This window comes from Phoca vitulina, unplaced genomic scaffold (assembly GCF_004348235.1).
Source record: "Phoca vitulina isolate PV1807 unplaced genomic scaffold, GSC_HSeal_1.0 scaffold30, whole genome shotgun sequence".
Classification (NCBI taxonomy): Eukaryota; Metazoa; Chordata; class Mammalia; order Carnivora; family Phocidae; genus Phoca; species Phoca vitulina.
In genome coordinates, this window is record NW_022589733.1 from 12,293,807 (window position 1) to 12,300,132 (window position 6,326).

At 35.5% G+C, this 6,326-nt stretch overlaps 1 pseudogene; it reads left to right on the forward strand.

Moving 5' to 3' along the window:
- The first annotated feature begins 4,017 nt into the window (after positions 1-4,017).
- Positions 4,018-5,675, forward strand: LOC116644458 (annotated as a pseudogene).
- Positions 5,676-6,326: the final 651 nt, after the last annotated feature.

A 6,326-nucleotide genomic window follows, 5' to 3' on the forward strand; every position in this document is an offset into this window, starting at 1 on the left:
GCCTTTTACTACTTAAGCAATTATATACCAGAAAGAACATAAGATAGAAGATTCTCGATCTGTTTTTCTCTTTTTTTTTCAGTATTTCAGAGACCTCATAATATTTGCACCTTACTCTGATGCAGTGATTCAAGCATTTAAAAATAGAGAAAAAAATATTTTTTAATGAAATCCACCACCTAAACCCATCTTTTAAAAAAGGAGTTATTTTGTTTCAGTGCTGGAAGGAAATAGAGCTTTGTGGGCTTTGTTGAGTAAAGTGTATCAAATTCTAATTATGGGGGAAATTTAAGGAATTTTTATAGATATATAGTAGAAGGAATAATGGCTCTCAAAGATGTTCATTCCTTTAAATCTTAAAACCTCTGTATGTATTATCCTGGTGAAAGGATCTGAAAATATGATTAAGGTTATGGACCTTGAGACAGGGAGATTATCTCCAATTATCATGATGGACTAAATTTAATCAAGTGAATAGTTTAAAGTTAAGAGACTTCTCTGGTTGTGGTCAGAGAGATATTTGAGGGCAGAAGAAGGGTTAGAGGGAGATGTGACTTGACCCACTATTGCTGGCTCTGAAGATGGCAGAAAGAGCTATGAGTCAAGGGATGTGATGGCTTCTACAAGTTGAGAACAGTCAGCTGACAGCCAGGAAGGAAATGGGGGTCTCAGTCACACAGCTGTAAGAAATTGAAGTCTGCCAACAGCCTGGAAAAGCAGGAAACACATTCTCTCCTAGAAACTCCAGGAAAACACAACCTTGATTTTAGTCAGTGAGACCCATTCTGGACTCCTGACCTAAAGACCTATAGGATAATAAATTTGTGCTGTTTTAAGTCACTAATGTGGAGTAATGTGTTACAGATGCAATAGAAAACTAATACAGTATAGTTGACTATGAATGGTTATCATATTATGTAATAATACTAGATTTTTACTGTTCATTTTGATATAATCTACTTCTGTGTATTGACCAATTAATTCAATAAACTTTTAGTGTACCAGGCACTAGGATATAATAGCCAGAAGAGCAGATGTTCCTATAAATCAAATTTTCACACAAAGAGTTTACTGAACTAGATGTGTATGATTTTTTTTATTCTATAAATAATCAAGGAGCTAAATCTGGAGGCATAAGAAGAAATTCTTATAGTTCAGAAAATGAAGATTTAATCTAACCAATGACATGCTTGAGTATATCAGGTTTGGAGGAGTACATTAGGTAATACCACAGATTGAATCTTAACTTGGTTTCTTCAGATATCTTAGGGCCTTTGTATATTTAGTCATGATAAAAATCATGGGGGCTAAATGAATGGTCAGCTGCCTTTGTTTTTCAGCCATGCTGAACCTCAGGGAAAACCTCAGTGCTTTAAAGTGCTCATACTCATTTACGATTCAAACCTAAGTTTTTTGCTAAATTGACCTGATCCAAGTTTCCATGATCTCTTGCATGCATTACTGCAGCATCCTTACAATTGGGCTTCCTATCCAAAATGTTGTCCCTTCCAACTTGCACACTTCAGTATATTGTCTATATTTATTTATTTATTTATTTGTTTATTGTCTATAATTATTAAAATAGAACTAATTTTGTCACTCTCCTGCTTAAAGCCTTTGTATATTTGTTACATTTTTCTAAAGAGAAACCACACATTCCCAAATATTGCCCTCAAGACTCCCATAGACTTGGCTTCCGTCTGTTTCTTCACTAAAATCCCATGTCACTCTCCCCTTTACACTCTATACATGCTTTCATTCCTTTGAAGATACCACATACTATCTTTCAAGTCTTTGCACTCATTGTTTCTTCTGCTGGGAATGCTTTCCCTCACCTATTTTGTCTGCGTTTTTCTTACTCTTCCTTTGACAGTCAGGGTAAAGACATTTTCCTTGGTAGCCATTTCTCATCAAATAGACCGAGTTGAATCTCCTTTACTATGTGTTTCAATAACTTCCCCTCTTATGTCAATCTTTACACTACGTTGTACTTAATTTTCCAAATTGATAGAAGATTCTCTTTTAAATGACAGTTCAGTTGCAGGGTGATCTAAAACAGCTCTGTTCTACAAATATGGGCTTATCCACAGAACTTCCCTTCTTATTGTTTGACCATTGTTTGGTCTTGTGCATTTTTTTTAGAGATTTATTTTTTTATGAGAGAGAAAAGAAAGGGAGAGTACATGAGCTGGAGGGGCAGAGGGAGAGGAAGAGAGAATCTCACACTGAGCATGGGGCCCAAGGTGGGGCTCCATCCCACAACCATGAGATCACAAACTGAGCTGAAACCAAGAGTTGGACACTTAACCAACTGTGCCACCCAGACACCCCATGGTCTTGTGCATTTTTACATGGTAAAATACTCCAGCCACCTGTCTGTATGTTGAAACTTCTCATATTACCTATTGGCTGAAGTTTGTCCAACTACTTGATTGAGAAGGGTCCACAGAAACAATACTCTTTGAATGTTTCGATGTTTATGACATTTTTCCTATAATCTTTATTCTTGGAGATCAGTTTGGCTGGATATAAAATCCTTGCTTTATGCTTCCATTCCTTCAGTACCTTAAATATATTATACTGATTTCTCCTGAAATAAAATGATATTTAAAAAATAATCTGATATCAGTGTTACTTTCTTCTTGAAGTGATTTGAACTTTTAGCTTGGATGAACAGAAGAATTCCCTTTCTTCAAAGTTTAATAATCCTACTACAGTATGTCTTACAATCAACCATAATGTGTCTATTTGCCCCAGTTTGCCCTTTCAATTTGAAAGTTCACATCTTCATTTGGGAAAGTTTTCTTGAACTGCATGTAATGTCATTGTGTCTGTGTGTCTCTGTGTTCCATTGTTTGTTTTCTTTTTCTCGTGCCTGGTTGTTTTTGCTTTTCTTCTATATTCCTGTTTGCAGATTCTTTTTATCATTTTCTCCACTTCCATCAGTAATTTTCATTTTTCTTATTTCCATTTTCAATTTTCTTTATGAGATTGTCTGTGCTATCTATGCATTCATGATCTTTCTAAGTTAGCTCTATTTCCAGTGCCTTTTTTTTCCCCCTTTTGTTTCTAATCTTTCCTGAGATTTGCCAGCTCTCTTGTCATGGCCTACTATTGTCTATTATCTTATTTAATAATCTTTCTAATTTTTATTTATTTCTATTTACTTCATCATGAAATATAAGGCATTGTGTGCAGCCATTTTTTTTTTCTGGTATTTCTTCAATTTCTACAAGTCTTTATTTAGATTGTTTTATTGAGATTGAATAGATTTTTTTTTTCAGGTAATACCTTAGTGTTGGTTTGAACCACAGTCCTTTCATTGTTCTTCTATAAAAACTATAAGTACTTCTCTTCTGAACAAATTGGAGTAATAGGAATCCAATTTACTATACCCCGATTAAAAAGCAACCAGATTATATATATTTAGATAAAACTAAATCATATAAAACAATTACATAAGATTAGAGATGATGGTTATACTAATTAGATTGATTATGGTGATCACTTCACAATGTGTAACTATATCAAAACATCATGTTGTATATCTTAAATATATATATGTATTTTTTATTTGTCAATTATGCCTCAGTGGAGCTGAAAAATAATTTATAATGTAACAGTAATAATAATGTTAAATGTCACATGAAAATGTAGGAATAGCACATGGGCTTGGAAATCAATAAACTATTTGGAAATATATAATATTTTTTAATTAAATATTCCCTTTTGAAACTAATTTAATATCATCTTTTAATACTTGAAAGAGAGGGATCCCCAGATATTGCTGAAATTATCTGGGGGCTGGACTTTGGCTTAATATTAAACATAAGTTAAAACATATTCCTCAAAAAAAAAAAAAAGGGCAGTGAAGGACAGTGTCGTGTTCTTTGAGTATCGGGATACAAGCAAACTGAGTCTTGAAATAGTCAGTTTACTGACTGAGGTGAGTATCCACGCCATGTCTCAGAGAAGGAGAACCCAGGGAGAACCCAGAGAAATTCCTAATATGAAGAAATGAAGCGTATGATCAAGGCACTGTATGAAGCGGGAATTTTAGATTGTGCTACCTACATTGCTGGTCTTTCTGGCTCCACATGGTACATGTCAACCCTATAGTCTCACCCTGATTTTCCAGAGAAAGGGCCAGAGGAGATTAATGAAGAGCTAATGAAAAATGTTAGCGACAACCCCCTTTTACTTCTCACAGAAAGTTAAAAGATATGTCAGGTCTCTATGGAAGAAGAAAAGCTCTGGACAACCTGTCACCTTTACCGGTATCTTTGGGATGTTAATAGGAGAAACAGTAATTCACAATAGAATGAACACTACCTTGAGTAGTTTTGAAGGAAAAAGTCAATTCTGCTCAATGCCCTTTACCTCTCTTCACCTGTCTCCATGTCAAACTCGATGTTTCAGAGCTAATGTTTGCAGATTGGGTTGAATTTAGCCCGTATGAGATGGCATGGCTAAATATGGTATTTTATGGCTCCTGACTTATTTGGAAGCAAATTTTTTATGGGAACAGTTGTGAAGAAATATGAAGAAAATCCCTTGCATTTCTTAATGGGTGTCTGGGGCAGTGCCTTTTCTATACTGTTCAACAGAGTCTTGGGAGTTTCTGGCTCACAAGATGAAGGTTCCACAATGGAGGAAGAATTAGAGAATATTACAGCAGAGCATATTGTGAGTAATGACAGCTCAGATAGCAATGATGAATCACAAGAACCCAAAGGCACTGAAAATGAAGATGCTAAAAGGGAATATCACAATGATAATCAAGCAAGTTGGGTCCATCGTATGATAATGGCTTTGGTGAGTGATTCAACTTTATTCAGTACCAGAGAAGGACATGCTGGGAAGGTGCACAGCTTCATGCTGGGCTTGAATCTCAATACATCCTATCCAATGTCTCCTCTGAAAGAATTTATGACAGGAATTGTTGGATGAAGATGAACTGGATACAGCTGTAGCAGATCCTGATGAGTTTGAGCAAATATATGAGCCTCTGGATGTCAAAAATAAAAAGATTCACGTCGTGGACAGTGGCCTCACATTTAACTTGCCATACCCCTTGATCCTGAGACCTCAGAGGGAGTTGATCTCATTATCTCCTTTGACTTTTCTCCAAGACCAAGTGACTCTAGTCCTCCGTTCAAGGAACTTCTACTTGCAGAAAAGTGGGCCAAAATGAACAAGCTCCCCTTTCCAAAGATTGATCCTCAAGTATTTGAAGGACTGAAAGAGTGCTATGTCTTTAAACCCAAGAATCTGATATGGAGAAAGACTGCCCAAGTATCATCCACTTTGTTCTGGCCAACATCAACTTCAGAAAGTACAAGGCTCCAGGTGTTCCGAGATAAACTAAAGAAGAGAAAGAGGTAGCTGATTTTGATATTTTTGATGACCCCGAATCACCATTTTCAACCTTTAACTTTCAGTATCCAAATCAAGCATTCAAAAGGCTGCATGATCTCATGCACTTCAATACCCTGAACAACATTGATGTGATAAAGAATACCATAGTTGAAAGTATTGAATACAGAAGACAGAATCCATCTCACTGCTCTGTTTCCCTTAGTAATGTTGAAGCAAGACGATTCTTCAACAAAGAGTTTCTAAGCAAACCCACAGCATAGTTTGTGTAGTGGAAAGGGCAGCAATTTCTGATGCTGAGGCAGTTTGAAATTCCATTACAACTGGATTTCAAAGCATAATACAGATATTAGTACTGATCACAAGAGACTGGCTGATACTCAAAGTTGCAGTAGTTTAGCTGCATGAGAATAATACTGTTATAAATTTGTTAGGTTGACAGATGATGTGATTATGTAAAAATATACTCAGCTACATTTTCTGTCAGTATAGGTTTCCTGATGCAAATGTAGGGACATATATTGTAATTTTAGACATTCCTCACCAGCTATCTTATGTGTCCTCTTTTTTAAAAAAATGTTTTCTTTTTAGGATATTTAACAGTTCAGTCTCAGTAAGTAAGACTTTGCATTGTGTGTAAATGTTATTCAATGACTGGATTTATTCATACCATGAGACAACACTATTTTTTATTTATATACACATGTATACATATATGAAATAAATACATCAATATGCAATTAGCATGAGAAAAAAAAAAAAAAAAGAAATGAAACAGAAAAGCCAGGGAGGCCAAGATGACTAGAATGCACAGAAAATACCAGAGAAGAAAAAGCTACACTTAGAGAGAATGGTAAATATTTGCAGTTAATATCTCCCTCAAGTCTTACCGGATATCGAGCAATGAATGCCTGTGTAGAAATGGCAGAAGGCCATGGAAAGAATAACCT